The following is a 15,084-nucleotide window of genomic DNA, read 5'->3' as shown; positions in this document are numbered from 1 at the left end:
AGAACTGTCTAAAACCGGTTCCCAGTAACCCTTGCCGTAACTCTGTGGTTCCTCCAGTAACCGGTCTCCCTAAGGCCTATATGGACTTCGCGGATGTTTTCTGCAAAAAACAAGCTGAGACTCTACCTCCTCACAGGCCTTATGATTGCCCTATCGACCTCCTCCCGGGTACTACTCCACCCCGGGGCAGAATTTATCCTCTCTCTGCCCCAGAGACTCTTGCCATGTCCGAATACGTCCAGGAGAATCTAAAAAAGGGCTTTATCCGTAAATCCTCCTCTCCTGCCGGAGCCGGATTTTTCTTTGTGTCCAAAAAAGATGGCTCCCTACGTCCTTGCATTGACTACCGCGGTCTTAATAAAATCACGGTTAAGAACCGCTACCCCTTACCCCTCATCTCTGAACTCTTTGATCGCCTCCAAGGTGCCCACATCTTCACTAAATTGGACTTAAGAGGCGCCTATAACCTCATCCGCATCAGAGAGGGGGACGAGTGGAAAACGGCATTTAACACCAGAGATGGACACTTTGAGTATCTGGTCATGCCCTTTGGACTGTGCAATGCCCCTGCCGTCTTCCAAGACTTTGTCAATGAAATTTTTCGTGATCTGTTATACTCCTGTGTTGTTGTATATCTGGACGATATCCTAATTTTTTCTGCCAATCTAGAAGAACACCGCCAGCATGTCCGTATGGTTCTTCAGAGACTTCGTGACAACCAACTCTATGCCAAAATTGAGAAATGTCTGTTTGAATGCCAATCTCTTCCTTTTCTAGGATATTTGGTCTCTGGCCAGGGACTACAGATGGATCCAGACAAACTCTCTGCCGTCTTAGATTGGCCACGCCCCTCCGGACTCCGTGCTATCCAACGCTTTTTGGGGTTCGCCAATTATTACAGGCAATTTATTCCACATTTTTCTACCATTGTGGCTCCTATCGTGGCTTTAACCAAAAAAAATGCTGATCCCAAGTCCTGGCCTCCTCAAGCAGAAGACTCCTTTAAACGACTCAAGTCTGCCTTTTCTTCGGCTCCCGTGCTCTCCAGACCTGACCCTTCCAAACCCTTCCTATTGGAGGTTGATGCCTCCTCAGTGGGAGCTGGAGCTGTTCTTCTACAAAAAAATTCTTCCGGGCATGCTGTCACTTGTGGTTTTTTCTCTAGGACCTTCTCTCCAGCGGAGAGGAACTACTCCATCGGGGATCGAGAGCTTCTAGCCATTAAATTAGCACTTGAGGAATGGAGGCATCTGCTGGAGGGATCAAGATTTCCTGTTATTATCTACACCGACCACAAGAACCTCTCCTACCTCCAGTCTGCCCAACGGCTGAATCCTCGCCAGGCCCGGTGGTCTCTGTTCTTTGCCCGATTTAATTTTGAGATTCACTTTCGTCCTGCCGATAAGAACATTAGGGCCGATGCTCTCTCTCGTTCCTCGGATGCCTCAGAAGTTGATCTCCCTCCGCAACACATCATTCCACCTGACTGCCTGATCTCCACTTCTCCTGCCTCCATCAGGCAGACTCCTCCAGGAAAGACCTTTGTTTCTCCACGCCAACGCCTCGGAATCCTCAAATGGGGTCACTCCTCCCATCTCGCAGGTCATGCGGGCATCAAGAAATCTGTGCAACTCATCTCCCGCTTCTATTGGTGGCCGACTCTGGAGACGGATGTTGGGGACTTTGTGCGAGCCTGCACTATCTGTGCCCGGGATAAGACTCCTCGCCAGAAGCCCGCTGGTTTTCTTCATCCTCTGCCTGTCCCCGAACAGCCTTGGTCTCTGATTGGTATGGATTTTATTACTGATTTACCCCCTTCCCGTGGCAACACCGTTATTTGGGTGGTCGTTGATCGATTCTCCAAAATGGCACATTTCATCCCTCTTCCTGGTCTTCCTTCTGCGCCTCAGTTGGCTAAACAATTTTTTGTACACATTTTTCGTCTTCACGGGTTGCCTACGCAGATTGTCTCGGATAGAGGGGTCCAATTCGTGTCTAAATTCTGGAGGGCTCTCTGTAAACAACTCAAGATTAAATTAAATTTTTCCTCTGCATATCATCCCCAGTCCAATGGACAAGTAGAAAGAATTAACCAGATCCTGGGTGATTATTTGCGACATTTTGTTTCCTCCCGCCAGGATGACTGGGCAGATCTCCTTCCATGGGCCGAATTCTCGTATAACTTCAGGGTCTCTGAATCTTCCTCCAAATCCCCATTTTTCGTGGTGTACGGCCGTCACCCTCTTCCCCCCCTCCCTACCCCCTTGCCCTCTGGTCTGCCCGCTGTGGATGAAATTTCTCGTGACCTTTCCATTATATGGAGAGAGACCCAAAATTCTCTCTTACAGGCTTCTTCACGCATGAAGAGGTTCGCGGATAAGAAAAGAAGAGCTCCCCCCGTTTTTTCCCCTGGAGACAAGGTATGGCTCTCCGCTAAATATGTCCGCTTCCGTGTCCCTAGCTACAAGTTGGGACCACGCTATCTTGGTCCTTTCAAAATTTTGTGTCAAATTAATCCTGTCTCTTATAAACTTCTTCTTCCTCCTTCTCTTCGTATCCCTAATGCCTTTCACGTCTCTCTTCTCAAACCACTCATCCTCAACCGTTTTTCTCCCAAATCTGTTCCTCCCACTCCTGTTTCCGGCTCCTCGGACGTCTTCTCGGTCAAGGAAATTTTGGCTGCCAAAAAGGTCAGAGGGAAAAATTTTTTTTTAGTAGACTGGGAGGGTTGTGGTCCTGAAGAGAGATCCTGGGAACCTGAGGACAACATCCTTGACAAAAGTCTGCTCCTCAGGTTCTCAGGCTCCAAGAAGAGGGGGAGACCCAAGGGGGGGGGTACTGTTACGCCGAGCGCTCCGGGTCCCCGCTCCTCCCCGGAGCGCTCGCTTCACTCCCTCCGCTGCAGCGCTCCGGTCACGTCCTCTGACCCGGGGCGCTGCGATCCCGCTGCCAGCCGGGATGCGATTCGCGATGCGGGTAGCGCCCGCTCGCGATGCGCACCCCGGCTCCCCTACCTGACTCGCTCCCCGTCTGTTCTGTCCCGGCGCGCGCGGCCCCGCTCCCTAGGGCGCGCGCGCGCCGGGTCTCTGCGATTTAAAGGGCCACTGCGCCGCTGATTGGCGCAGTGGTTCCAATTAGGGTTTTCACCTGTGCACTTCCCTATATTACCTCACTTCCCTTGCACTCCCTTGCCGGATCTTGTTGCCTTAGTGCCAGTGAAAGCGTTCCTTGTGTGTTCCTTGCCTGTGTTTCCAGACCTTCTGCCGTTGCCCCTGACTACGATCCTTGCTGCCTGCCCCGACCTTCTGCTACGTCCGACCTTGCTTCTGCCTACTCCCTTGTACCGCGCCTATCTTCAGCAGCCAGAGAGGTGAGCCGTTGCTAGTGGATACGACCTGGTCACTACCGCCGCAGCAAGACCATCCCGCTTTGCGGCGGGCTCTGGTGAAAACCAGTAGTGGCTTAGAACCGGTCCACTAGCACGGTCCACGCCAATCCCTCTCTGGCACAGAGGGTCCACTACCTGCCAGCCGGCATCGTGACAGAAACTTTATTCATAATGGAGTGAAAAGTTAAAAAACGTATACGTTTTTTTCTTACAAAAAGGATGCAACCGGACATCATTTTGCAAACCGTATACGGTTTTTAACTGTATACAGGTTGAAATTTGTACACACATTTTGATACAGTTTATTCAGGTTTTGATACGGGAACTGTATTACAAAAACGTGGCGTGAATGCACCTTTAGAAGGTGGGGAGGAAAAAACAAAAGTGCAAAAATGAAAAATCGCCAAAGAGGGAAGGGGTTAAATATTAAATTGAGTTTGACATCGGCTGAGTGAGTCATTTTAGTACATTTTGGGATGTTTTTGGTAATATCAAAACCATAAAGTGCTGTGGTGTGAAAAATTATCTGCCATGAATATTCAGCAGACGACCCTTTGAATTGTATATTTATGATGTGGAAAGCCGATGGTGAGAGTGTCTGCCAATAGTGTCAGTTCTTATTATTACCCAGTGGAGCTATATTATATCCGAAGACACAAGAACCAACACTTCTGATGTTATAAGCACATAGTTAAATGGCACAGAAAACAGATAGATAGATACAATGGGGAAAAAAACTATTTAGTCAGCCAACAATTGTGCAAGTTCTCCCACTTAAAAAGATGAGAGAGGCCTGTAATTTTCATCATAGGTATACCTCAACTATGAGAGACATAATGAGAAAAAAAAATCCATAAAATTACATGGTCTGATTTTTAAAGAATTTATTTGCAAATTATGGTGGAAAATAAGCATTTGGTAAATAACAAAAGTTTATTTCATACCTTGTTATATACCCTTTGTTGGCAATGACAGAGGTCAAACGTTTTCTGTAAGACTTCACAAGGTTTTCACACACTTTTGCTGGTACCTTGGCCCATTCCTCCATGCAGATCTCCTCTAGAGCAGTGATGTTTTGGGGCTGTCGCTGGGCAACAAGGACTTTCAACTGCCTGTCAAGCTGAAAGACCCAGCCACGTTTCATCTTCAATGCCCTTGCTGATGGAAGGAGGTTTTCACTCAAAATCTCACGATACATGGTCCCATTCATTCTTTCCTTTACAAGGATCAGCTGTCCTGGTCCCTTAGCAGAAAAACAGCCCCAAAGCATGATGTTTCCATCCCCATGCTTCACAGTAGGTATGGCGTTCTTCGGATGCAACTCAGCATTCTTTCTCCTCCAAACATGAAGAGTTGAGTTTTTACCAAAAAGCTCTACTTTGGTTTCATCTGACATTTGGTTTGGTTTCATATGACATTCTCCCAATACTCTTTTCGATCATCCAAATGCTCTCTAGCAAACTTAAGATGGGCCTTGACATGTACTGGCTTAAAGGAGTAGTCCAGTGGTGACTCAGTGGTGAACAACTTATCCCCTATCCTAAGGATAGGGGATAAGTTGCAGATCGCGGGGGGTCCGACCGCTGGGGCCCCCCGCGATCTCCTGTACGGAGCCCCAACAACCCGCGGGAAGGGGGCGTGTCGACCTCCACACGAAGCGGCGGCCGACACGCCCCCTCAATACAACTCTATGGCAGAGACGAAGCGCTGCCTTCGGCAATCTCCGGCTCTGCCATTGAGATGTGTTGAGGGGGCGTGTCGGCCCCCTCTTCGTGCGGGGGTCGACACCCGCTATCTGGCCAGCGAGCCGGGGCCCCGTACAGAGAGATCACAGGGGGCCCCAGCGGTCGGACCCCCCGCGATGTCAAACTTATCCCCTATCCTTAGGATAGGGGATACGTTTTTCACCACTGGACTACCCCTTTAAGCAGGAGGACATGTCTGGCACTTCATGATTTGAGTCCCTGGCGGCGTAGTGTGTTACTGATGGTAGCCTTTGTTACTTTGGTCCCATCTCTCTGCAGGTCATTCACAGGTTCCCCGCATGTGGTTCTGGGATTTTTCTCACCGGTCTTGTGATAATTTTGACACCACAGGGTGAGATCTTGTGTGGAGCCCTAGATCGAGGGAGATTATCAGTGGTCTTGTATGTCTTTCATTTTCAAATAATTGCTCCCACAGTTTATCTCTTTACACAAGCTGCTTGCCTATTGCAGATTCAGTCTTCCCAGCCTGGCGCAGGTCCACAATTTTGTTTTTGGTGTCCTTCGACAGCTCTTTGGTCTTGGCCATAGTGGAGTTTGGAGTGTGACTGTTTGGGGTTGTGGACAGGTGTCTTTTATACTGATAACAAGTTCAAACAGGTGCCTTTAATACAGGTAACCAGTGGAGGACAGAGGAGACTCTTAAAGAAGAAGTTACAGGTCTGTGAGGGGCAGAAATCTTGCTTGTTTGTAGGTGACCAAATACTTATTTTCCATCATAATTTGCAAATAAATTCTTAAAAAATCAGTCAATGTGATTTTATGGATTTTTTTTTCTCATTATGTCTCTCATAGTTGAGGTATATCGATGATGAAAATTACAGGCCTTACATATCAGTCCCTCAGATTCATGAACCCTAACGCTCCTCAGACGTGTACCCTTGCGTTCAGTGTCATTCCGCTGCCCAGGAGAGGCTCCATCTGCGCGCTCCGCTAAGAGATCACTCACCTACACGCCTGTACCTCTTTACCCCCTTTATCTCTACTTTTCTCTTTATTCGATGCTGCTCTTCTTCCCTCTTTCCTTTCCCCTTTACCTTCCCCTCCTGCTTCTTTAGTACCCTCACGAGATTCACCGGAGCTCCCGATGTTGAAAGAATATGTCTATATGGCTACATTACTGCATTAGTGATAAAAGCGCCACTTCATGGCTCATCTGCAGTTCCATATATTCTTGATTAGTGATTTTTGAGATTTCATTGTTTGTTATTCCATGTGTTATGCTACATGGCGCACTGTGCCTACTGTATTGCCTATCATTACCACATGTTTCGGTGCTATGTTATTGTTTTTTCTTTGTGAAAATTTGTAATAAAATTCTATTCTGGAAAATTACAGCCCTCTCTCGTCTTTTTAAGTGGGAGAACTTGCCCGATTGGTGGCTGACTAAATATTTTTTTGCCCCACTGCATGAGAAAGATAGATAGATATGATATAAATAGATAGATAGATATGATATAGATAGACAGACAGATAGATGGACAGATAAATATTAGATAGATATTAGATAGATAGATGCATACATAAAAAACAACATATCTTTTAATGTTTGGAAGTATTGCATGTTTTATTTAAAGGGGTTACCCAGGAAAAAAATTTTTTTTTTATATATATATATATATCAAATGGCGCCAGAAAGTTAAACAGAATTGTAAATTAACCCCTTCCCGCAGAATGTCATATATAAACGCCGGGTTGTGCAGTGCGTTCGCGCATCCCGGCGTTTATAAATGACATTCAGTTAACCCGGCGATGCGCAGCATCGCACGGGTTAACTGGCAGAAGTCCCGCTGTTTCCAGCAGGGGACAACTTCTGCTTCACCCCCAGGACCATCAATTGATGGTCCTGGTCAGCGATCACTGTGATTGGTCCCTGTGGACCAATCACAGTGATCTGGGGTGAAAGTTCAGATCCCCCGCACTGCCCGCCCCTGGAAGTCGGGCAGAACGGGGGACGAAGGCTGCAGGGGCTCGCGGGGACCTGCGGCATTCGGGGGGAACACGTGGGGACCGGCGGACTTACCTGATTCAGCGGCGGGACCGAGGAGCAGCGCAGGACCGGCCACGTGGACGAGCAGCGACGGGTAAGTATGTGGTCCTCAGAGGCAGCAGTGAAGATCTTCACTGCTGCTTCTAGGAGTCTGAAAACTACAACTCCCAGCATGCCTAGACAGCCTTTGGCTGTCTGGGCATGCTGGGAGTTGTAGTTTTGCAACATCTGGAGGGCCTCAGTTTGGAGACCATTGTATAATGGTCTCCAATCTGTGCTCTTCCAGCTGTTGCAAAACTACAACTCCCAGCATGCACTGACTGTCCAGGCATGCTGGGAGTTTTAGTTCAGCAACATCTGGCCCTTCAGATGTTGCCGAACTACAACTCCCAGCATGCCCTTCAGCTGTCTGGGCATGCTGGGAGTTGTAGTTTTGCAACAGCTGGAGACACACTGGTTGGGAAACATTGTTTCTAACTCAGTGTTTCCTAACCTGTGTGCCTCCAGCTGTTGCAAAACTATAACTCCCAGCATGCACTAAAAGACCATGCATGCTGGGAGTTGTAGTTTTGCAACATCTGGAGGGCCCCAGTTTGGAGACCATTGTATAATGGTCTCCAATCTGTGCTCTTCCAGCTGTTGCAAAACTACAACTCCCAGTATGCACTGACTGTCCAGGCATGCTGGGAGTTTTAGTTCAGCAACATCTGGCCCTTCAGATGTTGCCGAACTACAACTCCCAGCATGCCCTTCAGCTGTCTGGGCATGCTGGGAGTTGTAGTTTTGCAACAACTGGAGACACACTGGTTGGGAAACATTGTCTGTTTCTAACTCAGTGTTCCCTAACCTGTGTGCCTCCAGCTGTTGCAAAACTATGACTCCCAGCATGCACTAACAGACCATGCATGCTGGGAGTTGTGGTTTTGCAACAGCTGATGCAAGCCCCCCTTCCCCCCCGCCACGCCACCCCCGTGAATGTACAGGGTACATTCACATGGGCGAGGCTTTTACAGTGGGTTTCTCGCATCTTGAGATGCAGCAAATTTTGCGCTGGGAAACTCGCTGTAATCCCCCGCCCATGTGACTGTACCCTAAAAACACTACACTACACTAACACAAAATAAAATAAAAAGTTAAAAACACTACATATACACATACCCTTACACAGCCCCCCTCCCCCAATAAGAACGTCCGGTACACCACTGTTTCCAAAGCAGAGCCTCCAGCTGTTGAAAAACAACAACTCCCAGTATTGTCGGACAGCCGTTGACTGTCTAGGCATGCTGGGAGTTTTGCAACAGCTGGAGGCACCCTGTTTGGGAATCACTGGCGTAGAATACCCCTATGTCCACCCCTATGCAAATCCCTAATTTAGGCCTCAAATGCACATGGCGCTCTCACTTTGGAGCCCTGTCGTATTTCAGGGCAACAGTTTAGGGCCACATATGGGGTATCGCTGTACTCGGGAGAAATTGCGTTACAAGGTTTGGGGGGCTTTTTCTTCTTTAACCCTTCATGAAAAGGAAATGTTGGGGTCTACACCAGAATGTTAGTGTAAAATATTTTTATTTTTTACACTAACATGCTGATGTTGCCCTATACTTTACATTTTCACAAGAGGTAAAAGGGAAAAAAGCCCCCCAAAATTTGTAACGCAATTTCTCCCGACTACAGAGATACCCCATATGTGAGCGCAAAGTGCTCTGGGGGCGCACAACAAGGCCCAGAAGGGAGAGCGCACCATGTACATTTGAGGTGATTTGCACAGGGGTGGATGATTGTTACAGCGGTTTTGACAAACGCAAAAAAAAAAAAAACCCCACATGTGACCCCATTTCGGAAACGACACCCCTCACGGAATGTAATGAGGGGTGCAGTGAGAATTTACCCCCCACAGGTGTCTGACGGATCTTTGGAACAGTGGTCCATGAAAATGAAAACTTGTACAGCCCACTGTTCCAAAGATCTGTCAGACACCAGTGGGGGGCAAATGCTCACTGTACCCCTTGTTACGTTCCTCAAGGGGTCTAGTTTCCAAAATGGTATGCCATGTGTGTTTTTTTTTGCTGTTCTGGCACCTTAGGGGCTTCCTAAATGCGACATGCCCCCCGAGCAAAATTTGCTCTCAAAAAGCCAAATATGACTCCTTCTCTTCTGAGCATTGTAGTTCGCCCATAGTGCACTTCAGGTCAACTTATGGGGTACCTCCATACTCAGAGGAGATGGGGTTACAAATTTTGGGGGGTATTTTCTGCTATTAACCCTTGCAAAAAGGTGAAATTAGGGGGGAAACACATTTTAGTGGAAATTTTTTTTTTTTTTTTTACATATGCAAAAGTCATGAAACACCTGTGGGGTAATAAGGCTCACTTTATTCCTTGTTACGTACCTCAAGGGGTCTAGTTTCCAAAATGGTATGCCATGTGAGGGTTTTTTGCTGTTCTGGCACCATAAGGGCTTCCTAAATGCAACATGCCCCCAAAAACCATTTCAGAAAAACGTACTCTCCAAAATCCCCTTATCGCTCTTTCCCTTCTGAGCCCTCTACTGCGCCCGCCGAACACTTTACATAGACATATGAGGTATGTGCTTACTCGAGAGAAATTGGGCTACAAATATAAGTATACATTTTCTCCTTTTACCCCTTGTAAAAATTTAAAAATTGGGTCTACAAGAACATTCGAGTGTAAAAAATGAAGATTGTGAATTTTCTCCTTCACTTTGCTTCTATTCCTGTGAAACACCTAAAGGGTTAAAATGATGACTGAATGTCATTTTGAATACTTTGGGGGGTGCAGTTTTTATAATGGGGTCTTTTGTGGGGTATTTCTAATAAGAAGACCCTTCAAATCCACTTCAAACCTGAACTGGTCCCTGAAAAATAGTGAGTTTGAAAATTTTGTGAAAAATTGGAAAATTGCTGCTGAACTTTGAAGCCCTCTGGTGTCTTCCAAAAGTAAAAACTCGTCACTTTTATGATGCAGACATAAAGTAGACATATTGTATATGTGAATAAAAAATTTTTTTATTTGTAATATACATTTTCCTTACAAGCAGAGAGCTTCAAAGTTAGAAAAATGCAAAATTTTAAAATTTTTCATCAAATTTTTGGATTTTTCACAAGGAAAGGATGCAAGTTACCACAAAAATTTACCACCATGTTAAAGTAGAATATGTCACGAAAAAACAATCTCAGAATCAGAATGATAACTAAAAGCATTCCAGAGTTATTAATGTTTAAAGTGACAGTGGTCAGATGTGCAAAAAACGCTCTGGTCCTTAAGGCCAAAATGGGCTTGGTCCTGAAGGGGTTAATGCTTGTAGTGAGAAACAGCGTTCGGCACAGCCAACCATGCAGCCTGATATTCGCTCTTGATGGAACAGGTGTGTATGTGTGTCGCTGCTTGTGGGGTGCTCAGCCAGGACAGAATCATGGATCAAACATTTGAGAGAGCATGGAAAATAAGCGGCACTCACCACAACCAGCTAGCGACAACTTCTTTATTTCTTAGGCGTGCAGTAAAACATGCAGGTGCAGGGAGACAAGGACGCCGGGGAATCCGGCTGACTGGTCACAGCCGTATCGTGCTTCCGCACTTCGTCAGACCAGAATTGTAAATTACTTTAGTAAAAATCTTTATGCTTTCTATACCCATGAGCTGCTGAAGTTGAGTTGTTCTTTTCCGTCTAAGTGCTCTTTGAAGAAACGTGTCTTAGGAACTGTCCAGAGTAGAAGTAAATCCCCATAGCAAACCTCTTCTACTCTGTGCAGTTCCCGAGGCAAGCAGAGATGTCAGCAGAGAGCACTGTTGTCAGACAGAAAAGAACAACTCAACTTCAGCAGCTGATAATTATTGGAAGGATTAAGATTTTTGAAAAGTAATTTACAAATCTGTTTAACTTTCTGGAGCCAGTTGATATATATATATATATATATATATATTAAAAATTTTTTTCCTGGAATACCCCTTTAACTATTCAGTAAAAATCCTGAGATATTTTTTTCCCCTCCTAACCACTAGAGCACGCACAGTAAGGTTTCAGCATATCATTGGCTAGCTTTGCTGTGCAGAATGGGACATGATGGGCAGAAGATTTCATTTCATCCTTCTTGATAAGCTGATATAAGACAGGACTACAACACTACACACACAGATAAGACTTTGTAAGCTCTTCCTCTGTGACTTTCTTGTTTGTGCTCTGACATTTACCTCCCATTCATTGTATCGACCATAAAATACACACACACTAAGCTGAGCTGTCTATACAGAAAATACAGGGAGAGAATATGGAGCTCCAATATAGCTGCTACCAGGAACATGTTTAACAATAAATAAAAAGCTACATCATTTAGGATATCATAAACACAATTTGTCTCTTCTACAGATTCACATCTAAGTAATGTAACAAAACTAAAATAAAATTGGAAACATTTCCCATAAAGTGGATTTCTTATAGTAAGAGATTAGTCAGAGATTAGCTATTCCTAGCTAAGTAGAATCTAATAGTGGTCTTGCAAGTGCAATATGCACAATTCCAAAAATTCTCCAGACTATAAGGCTAGGTTCAGACTACGGAATCTCCGGGCAGAAAATTTCCGCCCGGAGATTCCCAGTGCGCCAGCGCTGACTGAATCAGTCGGCGCTAGGAATGCGCGGACACTGCAGTCTCCAATAGACTGCAATGTGTTCCGCACGGATTTCCGCCTGAAGAAAGAGCAACACCATTCTTCAGGCGGAAATTTCCAAGCGGATTTTCCGTTCACAAATTCCGCTTCACAAATTCCGAAGTGTGAATTTGTGAACGGAAACCCATTCACTACACTATACATTTTAGCAAGCGGAATTTCCGCCTGCAATTTCAAAGTAGAATTGCAGGCGGAAATTCCGTAGTCTGAACCTAGCCTAAAAAGTCGGAATGAAATGAAAGTCAGACTGAGCGTCAAGAGAACCGGGCTCAGGTTCTGAATAGTCCAGCAGAAGATAACCAATCGGAAGCTGATATGGAGCAAATCCTGCTTACAGATCTATAATAACTTAAAGGGGTACTCCGGTGAAAACCTTTTTTTTTTTTTTTTTTTTAAATACACTGGTGCCATATTTGTAAATTACTTCTATTAAAAAAAATCTTAATCCTTCCAGTACTTATTAGCTGCTGAATACTACAGAGGAAATTATTTTCTTTTTGGAACACAGAGCTGTCTGTTGATATTATGACCACAGTGCTCTCTGCTGACATCTCTGTCCATTTTAAGAACTGTCCAGAGTAGGAGAAAATCCCCATAGAAAACATGCTGCTCTGGTCAGTTCCTAAAATGGACAGAGATGTCAGTGGAGAGCACTGTGCTCATGATGTAAGCAGTGAGCTCTGTGTTCCAAAAAGTAAAGAATTTCCTCTGTAGTATTCAGCAGCTAATAAGTACTGGAAGGATTAAGATTTTGTAATAAAAGAAATGTAGAAATCTGTTTAACTTTCTGGCACCAGTTGATTAACAAAAAAAAGTTTTCCACCGGAATACCCCTTTAATACAGGAACATGGGGATGTTTGTAGCTTTGATGGATGATCCACTTAAGTACTTACTATATTATTTCAGGGTATTTCTGTATAAAAATGTGACTGATCCGATGGGTTTACTTAGTGTTGTAAGCAGAGTGGTTGTGATTCTTATGTTACCTCTTTACAAACGCCTACACAGTATCATTCAGTGTCCGGGTCTGGTTTGTTTGCACAAAAAACTACTAAGCCAGCATGTGGTTGTTAAACATTACATTCAGGCAGGAGGTCACATGCTAGATAACTGTGCAAATAGTGCCAAGGAAGTAGAGTGACAGTTACAAAATATGGAAAAATAGATATACTTATTTATAGTAAACTGAAAACTTAATAAAGTCTGATTTTTGTAATAATTTTGGGTAAGGCCAGACTCATTTTTCATCAATTTTATGGTTTCAACACCCAGAGCTCCCACAGTTCTACTGAGATGAACAGATCCCCATAGGTCCTTATGATGGTGATCTAAGGCTGCATTCACACCTCATTTTTACGTTAGGGGTACCGGTTCTGGCTGGGGGAGGGGCAAACCGGGCTCTCCCGTACCCCAGCCAGACCAGCGCTGAAATCCATTTACTTTAATGAGCCGACCGGAGTCAAACAATTACTCCGGTCGGCTCATTTTTGACCAGTATGCGGTTTCCTGACCGGACCTAAAACCGTAGTATACTACGGTTTTAGGTCCAGTCACAAAACTGGATACGGGTCAAAAATGAGCTCATTAAAGTAAAGTAAATTAAAATAAATGGATTTCAGCGCTGGTCTGGCTGGGGTACGGTAGAGCCCGGTTTGCCCCTCCCCCAGCTGGATCCAGCACCCGTAATGTAACCTGTAAAAACAAGGTGTGAATGCAGCCTTAGTCTGGATCAATAGAACCACAGGGTGGTCTGGTCCGTGAAGTCAAAATATGAATATTAGCCCCTTAAGGACCGGGGGGTTTTCCGTTTTTGCATTTTCGTTTTTTGCTCCTTGCCTTTAAAAAATCATAACTCTTTCAATTTTGCACCTAAAAATCCATATCATGGCTTATTTTTTGCGCCACCAATTCTACTTTGTAATGACGTCAGTAATTTTGCCCAACAATCTACGGTGAAACGGGAAAAAAAATCATTGTGCGACAAAATTAAAAAAAAAAAACGCCGTTTTGTAACTTTTGGGGGCTTCCGTTTCTACGTAGTACATTTTTCGGTAAAAATGACACCTTATCTTTATTCTGTAGGTCCATACGATTAAAATGATACCCTACTTATACAGGTTTGATTTTGTCGGACTTCTGGAAAAAATCATAACTACATGCAGGAAAATTTATATGTTTAAAATTGTCATCTTCTGACCCCTATAACTTTTTTTTTTTTCCGTGTATGGGGCGGTATGAGGGCTCATTTTTTGCGCCGTGATCTGAAGTTTTGCATTGATAGGACTTATTGATCGCTTTTTATTCATTTTTAAATGATATAAAAAGTGACCAAAAATGCACTATTTTGGACTTTGGAATTTTTTTGCGCGCACGCCATTGACCGAGCGGTTTAATTAATGATATATTTTTATAATTCGGACATTTCCGCACGTGGTGATACCATATATGTTTATTTTTATTTTTATTTACACTGTGTTTTTTTTTTATTGGAAAAGGGGGGTGATTCAAACTTTTAATAGGGGAGGAGTTAAATGATCTTTATTCACTTTTTTTTTCACTTTTTTTTTTTGCAGTGTTATAGCTCCCATAGGGACCTATAACACTGCACACACTGATCTTCATCATTGATCACTGGTTTCTCATAAGAAACCAGTGATCGATGATTCTGCCGCATGACTGCTCATGCCTGGATCTCAGGCACTGAGCAGTCATTCGGCGATCGGACAGCGAGGAGGCAGGAAGGGGCCCTCCCGCTGTCCTGTAAGCTGTTCGGGATGCCGCGATTAGCCGCGGCTATCCCGAACAGCCCGACTGAGCTAGCCGGCAACTTTCACTTCAACTTTCACTATCAAGGGTTAATAGCGCGCGGCGCCGCGATCGGCGCTGCGCGCTATTAGAGGCGGGTCCCGTCTTCACTATGACACCAGGCCCGCCGTGATATGACGCCAGGTTACTGTGTAACCCCTGGTTATATCAGGAGATCAGGACCAAGGACGTACCGGTACGTCCTTGGTCCTTAAGGGGTTAAAGGGAACCTTCATCACTTTCAAGCTCCCTGAACTATAAGTCATTGGAGTGGTCCCTGGTGGCTTCTCCCTGCCCCACTAGTCTTGATTGATAGATCTCCCCATATATCCAAACAGGGACAGCTCTATCCATCAAGACCAGTGGGGTGGGGACCACCCTGATGACTTGTGGTCTGGCAGCATGAAAGTGATGACAGTTTCCCTTTAAATAAATTGTAAAATAGTGTGG

Source organism: Hyla sarda, chromosome 7 (assembly GCF_029499605.1).
Source record: "Hyla sarda isolate aHylSar1 chromosome 7, aHylSar1.hap1, whole genome shotgun sequence".
NCBI lineage: Eukaryota > Metazoa > Chordata > Amphibia > Anura > Hylidae > Hyla > Hyla sarda.
Note: the sequence above shows the minus strand (reverse complement) of the source record.